Below are 14,479 nucleotides of genomic sequence, written 5' to 3'. Positions count from 1 at the left end.
GAATCTGAAGGGAATGGAATTATTCAAAGGACAAGATTTAAAAAAAGGTCACCATTCTCTGAATATAACAGCATATGTGTTCCTGAAGTATTTAAATAGAAAGTGAAACTGAATCATACTGTTTACTTTTCAGAGTAAAAGCTATTGAGAATTCAAATCTTCTTCCCTGAAAGAGCAACAGGGTTTTTGTAAAATATTTCTTCCCATTCTTTGAAATTTGGAGTTTATATTAAAACCTGGGGGTTATGCTTTATTGAAGGCAACACTTTACTTCAATAATGAAGAATGCCACGTGGTCAGGGAGTGGTGTCCTGGAGAGAAGACAGTGTAGGCTCTGAGGTAGCAGAGCACATGACTGAACCACAGATTGGGTCAGACACCAGAGGCCTAGGGAAGCAGCTGCTTAATCTTGTATAGGTTGAGAGCTTAGTAAATGGCACTATCAGTGTTTAGAGGGATCTCACGATACCTTTGAGAGTTAGCTTAGGTGAGCTGGAGCTCAGTGTATATCAAGGGCCTAGAGAGTTTATAGGAAAAGTTAGGGAAAGAGTGGATACATAAGGGGAAAAAAAGGATCTTTCTCAAGAAAATTAATTTTGTAGGTTTTTCATTTGTAGGGTGGTTTGGTCACTTTCCCTCCTATGTGCTTGAAAATACATTACTGCCCCAATAAATTTCTAGTCCATTTAGCCTGCTCCAAACCCCAGTTAACCCCCTCTTCTTAATCAAAGTTTTCTCCAAATTTGGATATCTGTGTCTTGAAAAGAACACACCCTGGGTCTTACCTGCCTCTGGGACTTTCTTCTTGAAGCTGCCCCTGCCTGGGCCATTCCTCCCCCTTCCTATCTCTCTGACTTCTATCTCCACTTCATAGCTCCCCATCCATCCTTCCATGCCTTCCCTAATGTCCCCTCCTATCTCTGACCACCACAGCATACCCTGTGCTTTTTAGGTGGTATGAGCATATAATTTAATGTCTAAATTAGAATACTTTTGGAAGTAAAAGGGGGTACTTGTAATTAATAATGATGCAGAGCTTACAGTTATATACTAGGGACAGTCTCAGGCAAACCAGGATGGATGCTCCGTTTCAGGGCATTTACTGTAGTCTTGCCTCTCCCATAGGCAGGCTGAAGATTCTGAGGGCAATGACTGTCTCATCTTTGCATCCCTTCTCATGTCCAGTTAGTAGTGTGTATATATATATATATATATATATATATATTTAATTTATTTATTTTTGGCTGCGTTGGGTCTTTGTTGCTGCATGCGGGCTTTCTCTAGTTGTGGTGAATGGGCGTTACTCTTTGTTGTGGTGCGTGGGCTTCTCATTGTGGTGGCTTCTCGTTGCGGAGCACGGGCTCTAGGTGCATGGGCTTCAGTAGTTGTGGCATGTGGGCTCAGTAGTTGTGGCTTGTGGGCTCTAGAGTGCAGGCTCAGTAGTTGTGGCGCATGGGCTTAGTTGCTCCTCGGCATGGGGGATCTTCCTGGTCCAGGGCTTGAACCCTTGTCCCCTGCATTAGCAGGCGGATTCTTAACCACTGTGCCACCAGGGAAGCCCAGTTAGTATACTTTTTAAAGAATAAACTTTTTATTTTGAAATAATTTTAGATTTACAGAAAGTGGCAAAGGTAGTACAGAGTTCCGTATATCCCTCACCCAATTTCCCCCCATCGTTTACATTTTGCATTTCCATGATACATTTGTTAAAACTAAGAAACTGCATTGGTTTATTACTGTTAATTAAACTTCAGACTTTATTTGGATTTCACCAGTTTTTCCATTAATGTCCTCTTTCTGTTCTGGTCCAGACCAGGATACCATACTGCATTTGGTTTACAGGTCTCCCCTAGTCTGTGACAATTTTTCAGCCTTCCCTTTTCATGACAGTCTTGAGGGGTACTGGCAAAGTTTCCTGCAGAAATGTCCCCCAAACTTGATTTGTCTGTTTTCTCATGGTTAGACTGACATTATGGGTTTGGGGGAAATACACCACAGAGGTGAAGTGCCCTTTTCATCATACGTATCAGGCGACACACATTACGCACATGACATCACTGGGGATGTGAACCTTCATCACTTGGGGAATGTGTTTTTCCTTTCCCTATTCTGTTCACTGGGAACAAGTCACTAAGTTTAATCTCCTCTCAAAGGGTGGAAGAACCTCTAACTCTACCTTCTGGAAGGGATAGTATCTACATATATTTTTATTCATTTATTTATTTCAAAACTGATTATTTTCTGGCAACCTTATCTCTGTTTTCTGTTTAACAGCCTGTGGAAGAACAGCTTAAGACCACCCAGTGGTTTTTCCCACCCATTCAGTGTCCTGAGCAGTGGGAGCTGCAGGCCAGCCTTCAGTGGCAGGCTGAGCACTCCAGTGTTCTGCAGATAGGCACAAAGGGCACTTGCTTGCCTTCAGGCCAGCCTGTAACCTCAGGTTGAGCAGCAATAAAGTCAGAAGCTGAAGCAGTTCATTCGCTTGGAAATCCTCCACAGTCACAGCCTTTTTAGCATACCCTGCTCTTCCTTTTCAGTCCTTTCAGGATCTCTGAATAAGTAGAATCACACATGATCTCTCATGGGTGTTCATAGAAGCCTGCACAGAACTTCCTGGACCAGCCTCCACCACATCAGACCCACTGAGTGAGCTTCCTTGTCACTGCAGGGGATGACAGTGTCCACATAGCAAAAAGGGAGACTCTGAGTTACACAGAGTGATGGTAGACAGGTTAACATAGAGGCTGTTTGTCAGCCCTGGGGTGATATCCACCAGAAGAACGAGGCTTCTGGAAGGCTGTCTGGATCTGATTAGGGAAGGTTCCAGGAGTGAAGCACCAAGCAACAGGAGTCGTTCCAGTGGCAGCAGCAAACTTCAGCAGAGGCTGCTGGCCAATATCCCTGGAGAATGACACTGACATCAACCAGTTTTTTCATGGCAACAATGGCATGAACTGCCAGTGGAAGCTTCTCCTGAGTCCTCTTTAGATTTATGATATAGATGCCATCATTTTTCCTTTGGTAGATGAAATGTTCCACTTGGAACTCAAGGTTGGTCCCACCTAAGTGGGTTCCCGCTGCAAGTAATTTGAGGACATCCTCCTCTTTCATTTGCAGGACATCAAGAACTGTGGATGTCATGAAAATTCCCCTTTGTTACAGGAACGGAGGACAATGCCATATGGATCCCTTTCTGGGTAGTGCAGAAGGGCTCTACATATATCACTTGGAGTGCTTCTGTAAGGAAGGTGTGTCTCTTCTACCTCATTTATTTTTCAATCACTTATATCAGTATGTGTATTTATTTTATACTTTGGGTCATAATTCCATACTATATTGTTATTTATTTTATTGCTGAAATTGTCACGGCCTTGGCCAGTGGGTGCTTTCAGGTTGGTTCCTGTGTCCCTTTGACATAGTTCATTTTGGTTTTTGAGCACTTGCTTAAACTTATGGTACTATAAGGTGCTCCAGACTTGTATTTTCTCTGCCCCAGCCCTAGAACTAGCTATTTTCCCAGGATCTCTGTTCCTTTTATGACATTTAGTTCCTTTAATGACATTTAGAAATCAAGATCTAGCACAGTTCTCTGAGCTAAACTGAAGTCCGCTCAAGTCCTTCCAAGTTAACATAAACCTGGCAGGAATGTGAGGGAGGCAGATGCAGCACCCAGAAAAGCTGCTGGCCCCACAGTGACCTTGTGGCAGAAGCAGTAGTGGTCCACTTGGGCATCAGTCCATTTGGCTTCCTAATGTTTCTAGTGAGCTACTGGCCCTTCACCTGAGGTCCTAGACCTGCAGGGTGTGGAAGATAACTAAAGAGGTGTTTCTGGGCACAGGGAGGGGAGCAGTGGGATACTGCAGCTTCTTCCCCTCTTTTTCCTGGAGAGTTGTCACTAATAGGTCAGAGGGAGGGGCCCTGTCATCTATGATTTTTTAAAAATTTATTATTAATTTAAAAAATTGAGGCATATATATTTGTTTTGCAATTTGAGGTTTATTTGAATTAACACTCTTATAAAAATAGTGCAGTTGTGTTTAAATGCATAGAAAAATGTGTTCATAAACCATAGTATTCCAGTGGAGTCATAATTGATTATTTTGCAGAGTATAAAGTAAGTTCTCATAAATAATATAGAGAGCAAATTAAATTATTTAGAAATGTGAAATGTTAATTCACTTTATTTTTAATTGTAGTTTATTTATAATATTGGTTTCAGGTGTACAACATATTGATTCAATATTTTTATAGATTAATTATACTCCATTTAAAGTTATAAAATAATGGCTATATTTCCCTGTGCTCTACAATATGTCCTTGTAGCTTATTTTATACATAGTAGTAGTTTGTACCAGTTAATCCTCTGCCATTACCTTGCTCCTCCTGCCTTCCCTCTCCCCACTGGTAACCACTAATTTGTTCTCTATATCTGTGGGTCTGTTTCTTTTGTTATATACATTTGTTTTATTTTTTAGATTCCACATGTGATAACATACAGTATTTGTATTTCTCTGACTTATTTCACTAAGCATAATACTCTATAGGTCCATCCACTTTATTACAAATTGAAGAATTTCATTATATTTTATGGATGAGTAATATTCCATTGTATATATACACACCATACCTTTTTTATGCGTTCGTCTGTTGATGAACACTTAGGTTGCTTGGCTATTGTAAATAATGCTCCTATGAACATTGGGGTGCGTGTATCTTTTCAAATTAGTGTTTTCATTCTCCTCGGATATATACTCAGGAGTGGAATTACAGGATCCTATGGCATTTCTATTTTCAGTTTTTTGGGAAACCTCCATACTGTTTTCCATAGTGGCTGCATCAATTTACATTCCCACCAACAATGTACAAGGGTTCCCTTTTCTCAACGTCCTTACCAACATTTGTTATTTGTAGACTTTTTGATGATAGCCATTCTGACAGGTGTGAGGTGATACCTTATTGTGGTTTTGGTTTGCATTTCTCTGATTATTAATGATGTTGAGTATCCTTTCATGTGCCTGTCGGCCATCTGTATGTCTCTGTAAAAATGTCTCTTCAGAGCCTCTGCCCATTTTAAAATAATTTTTTTTTTTTTTTGCTACTGAGTTGTATGACGACTTAATTTATTTTGGATATTAATCCCATATCTGATATATGATTTGCAAATATTTTCTCCCATTCAGTATGTTGTCCTTTCATTTTGTTGATCGTTTCCTTTATTGTGCCAAAGCTTTTAAGTTTAATTAGGTCCCATTTGTTTATTTTTGCTTTTGTTTCCTTTGCCTTATGAGACACATCCAAAAAAAAAATTGCTATGATTTATGTCAGAGTGTCTATCTATGATTTCTTCTAGGAGCTTTATGGTTTCAGGTCTTACATTTAGGACTTTAACCCATGTTGAGCTTATTTTTGTATATGGTGTGAGAAAATATTCTAATTTCATTCTTTTACATGTAGCTGTCCAGTTTTCCCAGCACCACTTATTGAAGACATTGTCTTTTCTCCATTGTATATTCTTGCCTCCTTTGTTGCAGATTAATTGAACATAGGTATGTAGGTTTATTCCTGGGATCTCTATGCTGTTCCATTGATCTATGTGTCTTTTTCTGTGCCAGTACCATACTGTGTTTTTCTTTTTTTAACGTCTTTATTGGAGTATAATTGCTTTACAATGGTGTGTTAGTTTCTGCTTTATAACAAAGTGAATCAGCTATACATATACATAGGAATAATCTCCTATGTATATCCCCATATCTCCTCCCTCTTGTGTCTCCCTCCCACCCTCCCTATCCACCCCTCTAGGTGGACACAAAGCACCAAGCTAATCTCCCTGTGCCATGCGGCTGCTTCCCACTAGCTATTTTACATTTGGTAGTGTACATGCCACTCTCTCACTGTCTCTCAGTGACTCTCTCACTGTCCCAGTCAACCCTTCCCATTCCCCGTATCCTCAAGTCCATTCTCTATGTCTGCATCTTTATTCCTGTGCTGCCCCTAGGTACTTCAGAACCTTTTTTTTAGATTCCATATATATGTGTTAGCATGTGGTATTTGTTTTTCTCTTTCTGACTTACTTCACACTGTATGACAGACTCTAGGTCCATCCACCTCACTACAGATAACTCAATTTCATTCCTTTTTATGGCTGAGTAATATTCCATTGTATATATTTGCGACATCTTCTTTATCCATTCATCTGTCGATGGACACTTCGGTTGCTTCCATGTCCTGGCTACTGTAAATAGAGCTGCAATGAACACTGTGGTATATGACTCTTCTTGAATTATGGTTTTCTCAGGGTATATGCCCAGTAGTGGGATTGCTGGGTCATATGGTAGATCTGTTTTTAGCTTTTTAAGGAACTTCCATACTGTTCTCCATAGTACTGTATCAATTTACATTCCCACCAACAGTGCAAGAGGGTTCCCTTTTCTCCACACCCTCTCCAGCACTTATTGTTTGTAGATTTTTTGATGATGGCCGTTATGAGGTGATACCTCATTGTAGTTTTGATTTGCATTTCTATAATGATTAGGGATGTTGAGCATCCTTTCATGTGTTTGTCGGCAACCTGTATATTTTCTTTGCAGAAATATCTATTTAGGTCTTCTGCCCATTTTTGGATTGGGTTTTTTCTTTGATATTGAGCTGCATGAGTTGCTTGTAAATTTTGGAGATTAATCCTTTGTCAGTTGCTTCATTTGCAAATATTTTCTCCCATTCTGAGGGTTGTCTTTTTGTCTTGTTTATGGTTTCCTTTGCTGTGCAAAAGCTTTGAAGTTTCATTAGGTCCCATTTGTTTTTATTTCCATTTCTGTAGGAGGTGGGTCAAAAAGGATCTTGCTGTGATTTAGGTCATAGAGTGTCGTACGTATGTTTTCCTCTAAGAGTTTGATAGTGTCTGGCCTTACATTTATGTCTTTAATCCATTTTGAGTTTATTTTTGTGTATGGCGTTAGGGAGTGTTCTTATTTCATTCTTTTACATGCAGCTGTCCAGTTTTCCCAGCACCACTTATTGAAGAGGCTGTCTTTTCTCTATTGTATATTCTTGCCTCCTTTATCCAAAATAAGGTGACCGTATGTGCGTGGGTTTATCTCTGGGCTTTCTATCCTGTTCCATTGATCTACATTTCTGCTTTTGTGCCAGTACCATACTGTCTTGATTACTGTAGCTTTGTAGTGTGGTCTGAAGTCAAGGAGCCTGATTCCTCCAGCTCCTTTTTTCTTTCTCAAGATTGCTTTGGCTGTTCGGAGTCTTTTGTGTTTCCATACAAATTGTGAAATTTTTTGTTCTAGTCTGGTGAAAAATGCCATTGGTAGTTTGATAGGGATTGCATTGAATCTGTAGATTGCTTTGGGTAGTATAGTAATTTTCATAATGTTGAGTCTTCCAATCCAAGAACATTGTATATCTCTCCATCTATTTGTGTCATCATCTATTTCTTTCATCAGTGTCTCATAGTTTTTCTGCATACAGGTCTTTTGTGTCCTTAGGTAGGTTTATTCCTAGGTATTTTGTTCTTTTTGTTGCAGTGGTAAATGGGAGTGTTTCCTTAATTTCTCTTTCAGATTTTTCATCATTAGTGTATAGGAATGCAAGAGATTTCTGTGCATTAACTTTGTATCCTGCTACTTTACCAAATTCATTGATTAGCTCTAGTAGTTTTCTGGTAGCATCTTTAGGATTCTCTATGTATAGTATCATGTCATCTGCAAACAGTGACAGGTTTACTGCTGCTTCTCCAATTTGGATTCCTTTTATTATTTATTTATTTTTTTATTCCTTTTTTCCCTTTTTCTTTTCTGATTGCTGTGGCTAAAACTTCCAAAACTTTGTTGAATAAGAGTGGTGAGAGTGGACAACCTTGTCTTGTTCCTGATCTTAGATGAAATGGTTTCAGTTTTTCACCATGGAGAATGATGTTGGCTGTGGGTTTGTCATATATGGCCTTTATTATGTTGAGGTAAGTTTCCTGTATGCCTACTTTCTGGAGGGTTTTTTTATCATAAATGGGTGTTGAAATTTGTCAGAAGCTTTTTTGGCATCTTTTGGGATGATCATATGGTTTTTCTCTTTCAGTTTGTTAAGATGGTTTATCACATTGATTTGCGTATATTGAAGAATCCTTGCATTCCTGGGAAAAACCCCACTTGATCATGGTGTATGATCCGTTTAATGTGCTGTTGGATTCTGTTTGCTAGTATTTTGTTGAGGATTTTTGCATCTATGTTCATCAGTGATATTGGCCTGTAGTTTTCTTTCTTTGTGACATCTTTGGTTTTGGTATCAGGGTGGTGGTGGCCTCGTAGAATGAGTTGGGGAGTGTTCCTCCCTCTGCTATATTTTGGAAGAGTTTGAGAAGGATAGGTGTTAGCTCTTCTCTAAATGTTTGGTAGAATTCGCCTGTGAAGCCATCTGGTCCTGGGCTTTTGTTTGTTGGAAGATTTTTAATCACAGTCTCAATTTCAGTGTTTGTGATTGGTCTGTTTATATTTTCTATTTCTTCCTGGTTCAGTCTCAGAAGGTTGTGCTTTTCTAAGAATTTGTCCATTTCTTCCAGGTTGTCCATTTCATTGGCATATAGTTGCTTGTAGTGATCTCTCATGATCCTTTGTTTTTCGGCAGTGTCAGTTGTTACTTCTCCTTTTTCATTTCTAATTCTATTAATTTGAGTCTTCTCCCTTTTTTTCTGGATGAGTCTGGCTAATGGTTTATGAATTTTGTCTATCTTCACAAAGAACCAGCTTTTAGTTTTATTGATCTTTGCTATTGTTTCCTTCATTTCTTTTTCACTTATTTCTGATCTGATCTTTATGATTTCTTTCCTTCTGCTAACGTTGGGGTTTTTTTGTTCTTCTTTCTTTAATTGCTTTAGGTGTAAGGTGTTTCTTTAGGTAGGATTGTATTCCTATAAACGTCCCTCTTAGAACTGCTTTTGCTGCATCCCATAGGTTTTGGGTCCTCGTGTTTTCATTGTCATTTGTTTCTAGGTATTTTTTGATTTCCTCTTTGATTTCTTCAGTGATCTCTTGGTTATTTAGTAATGCACTGTTTAGCCTCCATGTGTTTTTATTTTTTACAGATTTTTTCCTGTAATTGATATCTAGTCTCATAGTGTTGTGGTCGGGAAAGATACTTGATATGATTTCAATTTTCTTAAATTTACCAAGGCTTGATTTGTGACCCAAGATATGATGTATCCTGCAGAATGAACACTTGAGAAGAAAGTGTATTCTGTTGTTTTTGGATGGAATGTCATATAAATATCAATTAAGTCCATCTTGTTTAATGCATCATTTAAAGCTTGTGTTTGTTTCCTTATTTATTTTCATTTTGGATGATCTGTCCATTGGTGAAAGTGGGGTGTTAAAGTTCCCTACTATGATTGTGTTACTGCTGATTTCCCCTTTTATGGCTGTTAGCATTTCCCTTATCCATTGAGGTGCTCCTATGTTGGGTGCCTAAATATTTACCATTGTTATATCTTCTTCTTGGATTGATCATTATGTAGTGTCCTTCTTTGTCTCTTGTAATAGTCTTTATTTTAATGTCTATTTTGTCTGATATGAGAATTGCTACTCCAGCTTTCTTTTGATTTCCCTTTGCATGGAATATCTTTTTCCATCCCCTCACTTTCAGTCTGTATGTGTCCCTAGGTCTGAAGTGGGTCTCTTGTAGACAGCATATATACAGGTCTTGTTTTTGTATCCTTTCAGCCAGTCTATGTCTTTTGGTTGGAACATTTAATCCATTTACATTTAAGGTAATTATAGATATGTATGTTCCTATTACCATTTTCTCAATTGTTTTGGGTTTGTTATTGTAGGTCTTTTCCTTCTCTGTGTTTCCTGCATAGAGAAATTCCTTTAGCATTTGTTATAAAGCTGGTATGGTGGTGCTGAATTCTCTTAGCTTTTGCTTGTCTGTAAAGGTTTTAATTTCTGTGTCAAATCTGAATGAGATCCTTGTTGCGTACAGTAATCTTGGTTGTTAGTTTTTCTCTTTTATCACTTTAAATATGTCCTGCCACTCCCTTGTGGATTGCAGAGTTTCTGCTGAAAGTTCAGCTGTTAACCTTAGGGGATTCCCTTGTATGTTTGTTGTTTTTCCCTTGCTGCTTTTAATATTTTTTCTTTGTATTTAATTTTTGATAATTTGATTAATATGTGTTTTGGTGTGTTTCTCCTTGGATTTATCCTGTATGGGACTCTCTGTGCTTCCTGGACTTGACTGACTCTTTCCCATATTAGAGAAGTTTTCAACTATAATCTCTTTAAATATTTTCTCAGTCCCTTTCTTTTTCTGGGACCCCTATAATTTGAATGTTGGTGCATTTAGTGTTGTCCCAGAGGTCTCTGAGACTGTCCTCAATTCTTTTCATTCTTTTTTTTTTTATTCTGCTCTGTGGTAGTTATTTCCAATATTTTATCTTCCAGCTCTCTTATCCGTTATTCTTCCTCAGTTATCCTGCTATTAATTCCTTCTAGACAATTTTTAATTTCATTTATTGTGTTGTTCATCATTTGTTCTTTAGTTCTTCTAGGTCTTTGTTAAACGTTTCTTGTATTTCCTCCATTCTATTTCCAAGATTTTGGATCATCTTTACTATCATTACTCTGAATTCTTTTTCAGGTAGATTGCCTATTTCCTCTTCATTTGTTTGGTCTGGTGGGTTTTTACCTTGATCCTTCATCTGCTCTGTGTTTCTGTGTCTTCTCATTTTGCTTAACTTACTGTGTTTGGGGTCTCCTTTTCGCAGGCTGCAGGTTCGTAGTTCCCGTCGTTTTTGGTGTCTGCCCCCAGTGGCTAAGGTTGGTTCAGTGGGTTGTGTAGGCTTCCTGGTGGAGGGGACTGATGCCTGTGTTCTGGTGGATGAGGCTGGATCTTGTCCTTCTGGTGGGCTGGACCACGTCCAGTGGTGTGTTTTGGGGTATCTGTGACCTTTTTATGATTTTAGGCAGCCTCTCTGCTAATGGGTGGGGTTGTGTTCCTGTCTTGCTAGTTGTTTGGCATAGAGTGTCCAGCAGTGTAGGTTGCTGGTTGTTGAGTGGAGCGGGGTCTTAGCATTGAGATGGAGATCTCTGGGAGAGCTTTCGCTGTTTGATACTATGTGGAGCCGGGAGGTCTCTGGTGGTCCAACGTCCTGAACTTGGCTCTCCCACCTCAGAGGCACAGGCCTGACACCCGGCTGGAGCACCAAGACCCTGTCAGCCACATGGCTTTTGGGAAGTCTGGGGTCTTCTGCCAGCATTCAGTAGGTGTTCTGTTGAGTTGTTCCACATGTAGATGTATTTCTGATGTATTTGTAGAGAGGAAGGTGATCTCCACGTCTTACTCCTCTGCCATCTTGAAGGTCTACCATACTGTTTTGACTACTGTAGCTTTGTAGTATAGTCTGCAGTCAGGGAGTGTGATACTTCCAGCTTTGTTCTTCTCAAAATTACTTTGGCTATTTGGGGTATTCTGTGGTTTTATATAAATTTTAGGATTATTCTAGTTGTGTGAAAACTGTCATGGGTATTTTGATAATTGCATTAAATTTGTAGATTAATTTGGGTAGAATGGAGATTTTAACTATTAATTCTTCTGATCCATAAACATGGGCTATCTTTTCACTTATTTGTATTGTCTTCAATTTCCTTCATCAGTATCTTATGGTTTCTAGAGTATAGGTCGTTCACCTCCTTGGTTAAGTTTATTCATAGGTATTTTATTCTTTTTGATACACTTGTAAATGAAACTGTTTTCTGGAATTCTCTGACAGTTCATTATTAGTGTATATAGAAAGGTAACAGATTTCTGTATGTTAATCTTGTATCCTGCAGCTTTACTGAATTCATTTATTACTTTTAATAGTTTTTTTGTGGATACTTTAGGGTTTTCTGTATATAGTATCACACCATCTACAAACAGTGACAGTTTTACTTCTACCCTTACAATTGGATGCCTTTTATTTCATTTTCTTGTCAGTTGGACTTTCAATACTTTGTTAAATAGAAGTGGTGAGAGTAGGTATCTTTGTCTTGTTGATTTTAGAGGAAAAGTTAGTTTTTCAATGTTGAGTATGCTGTTAGCTGTGGGTTTGTCACAAATGGCCTTTCTTATATTGAGATGTGTTCTCTCTATACCAACAATGATGAGAGAATTTATCATTAATGGATGTTGAATTTTGTCAAATGCTTTTTCTGCATTATTGAGATGATCGTGTGATTTTTATCCTTCCTTTTGTTAATGTGGTGTATCACACTGATTGTGGATACTGAACCATCCTTTCATCTCTGGGATAAACCCCACTTGATCATGGAGTATGATCCTTTTTATATATTGTTGGATTTAGTTTACTAATATTTTGTTGAGGATTTTTGCATCTATATTCATCAGAGATACTGGCCTGTAATTTTCCTTTTGTTTAGTGTCTTCGGTTTTGACATCAGGGTAATATGGTGGTCTTATAGAATGAAATTGGGAGTGGTCCCTCTCCTTCAATTTTTTGGAATAGTTTGAGGATAGGTATTAGCTTTTCTTTTTATGTTTGGTAGAACTCCCCTGTGAAATTGGTCCTGGATTTTAGTTTGGTGCAAGTTTTGTTTTGGTTACAAATTCAACTTCACTAGTAGTGACTGTTCTGTCCATACTGTCTGTTTCTTTTTGATTCAGTTTTGGAAGGGTGTATGTTTCTCAAAATTTGTCCATTTCTTCTGGTTTGTCCCATTTATTGGGATATAATTGTATGTGAGGTAAAATTGACATTTAAAATTATATTAGTTTCAGGTGTATAACATGATTTGATATTTGTATATGTTGCAAAATGATCATCACAGTAAGTATAGTTAACATCCATTACCATATCATTTTTGTAATGAGAGCTTTCAAGATCTACTCTTAACAACTTTCAAATATGCAATACAGTATTAACTATAGTCACCATGCTTTACATTGCATCTCCATGACATATTTTATAACTGGAAATTTGTACCTTTCAATCCCTTTCACCCATTTTGCCCACCCCCAACACCCTGCCTCTGGCAACCACCAATCTGTTCTGTGCACCTATGAGCTTATTTTTTAAAATAGATTCCATCTATGACCTTTTTTAAAAAAACAGATTCCACTTATAAGTGAGATCATACAGTATTTGTCTTTCTCTATCTTATTTTACTTAGCATAATGCTCACAAATTCCATCCATATTGTCACAAATGGCAAGATTTTCTTATTTTTCATGTCTGAATAATATTCCATTGCATAAATATATATACTACATCTTGTTTACCCATTCATCCATCAATGGGCACTTTGGTTGTTTCCATATTTTGGCTATTATAAATAAAGCTGCAATGAACATAGAGGTGTATATATCTTTTTCAATTAGTGTTTTCATTTTGGGGGATAAATAGCCAGAAGTGGATTTGCTGGATCATATGGTAGTTCTACTTTTAATTTTTTGAGGAACTGCCGTACTGTTTTCATAGTGGCTGCACCAATTTACATTCCCACCAAAACATCACAAGGGTTCCCTTTTCTCCACATTCTTGCCTACACTTGTTACTTTTTTTTTTTTTTTTGCAGGACATGGGCCTCTCAGTGTTGTGGCCTCTCCTGTTGCGGAGCACAGGCTCTGGACGCGCAGGCTCAGCGGCCATGGCTCACGGGCCCAGCTGCTCTGCGGCATGTGGGATCCTCCTGGACCGGGCACGAACCCATCCCCTGCATCGGCAGGCAGACTCTCAACCACTGCGCCACCAGGGAAGCCCTGTTACTTGTCTTTTTGATAACAGCCATTCTAACAGGTATGAGGTGGTATTTCATTGTGGTTTTGATTTGCATTTCTCTGATTAGTGATGAGCGTCTTTCCATGTGCCTGTTGGCTGGCCATCTGTATGTCTTCTTTGTAAAAAGTGTCTCTTTAGATCCTCTGCCCATTTTTAAATGATTTTTTTTTTTTTTTTTTTTTTGCTGTTGAGTTGTATGACTTTATATATTTTGGATATTAACCCCTTATCAGATATATGATTTGCAAATATTTTCTCCCATTCAGTCAGTAGGTTGCATTTTCATTTTGTTGATGGTTTTCTTTGCTGTACAGAAGCTTTTTAGTTTGATGTAGTCCCATTTATTTTTGGTTTGTCAAATCCAAAATATTGCCAATACTGATGTCAGGGGCTCACTGCCTGTGTTTTCTTCTAGGAGTTTTATGGTTTCAGGTCTTATGTCCAAGTCTTTAATCCATTTTGAGTTAATTTTTGTGTAAGATGTAGATAGTGGTCCAGTTTTCCCAAAACCATTTACTGAAGAGACAGTTCTTTCCCCATTTGTATATTCTTGGCTCCTTTGTTGTAAATTAACTGACCATATATATGCATGGGTTTATATCTAGGCTTTCTGTTCTGTTGCATTGATCTACATGTCTGCTTTTGTGCCAGTACCACACTGTTTTGATTACTATAGCTTTATAATGTAGTTTGATATCAGGGGTGTAA

The 14,479-nt window shown here is 38.2% G+C and overlaps 1 long non-coding RNA gene across 2 annotated transcripts in view; it reads left to right on the top strand.

Moving 5' to 3' along the window:
* The window catches only part of LOC113624480 (uncharacterized), a 66,404-nt gene that overhangs the window by 31,104 nt on the left and 20,821 nt on the right, over positions 1–14,479 (top strand). For both annotated transcript variants that reach the window (XR_003434360.1, XR_003434359.1), the window contains exon 5: positions 3,118–3,248. This is a non-coding gene — a long non-coding RNA (uncharacterized LOC113624480). The remainder of the gene's footprint in view (positions 1–3,117; positions 3,249–14,479) is intronic.

This window comes from Aethalodelphis obliquidens, unplaced genomic scaffold (genome assembly GCF_003676395.1).
Source record: "Aethalodelphis obliquidens isolate GAN/ISIS:26980383/991018 unplaced genomic scaffold, ASM367639v1 scaffold13, whole genome shotgun sequence".
In the NCBI taxonomy this organism is placed as follows: domain Eukaryota; kingdom Metazoa; phylum Chordata; class Mammalia; order Artiodactyla; family Delphinidae; genus Aethalodelphis; species Aethalodelphis obliquidens.
Note: the sequence above shows the minus strand (reverse complement) of the source record. Positions and strands in the feature narration are given on the sequence as shown.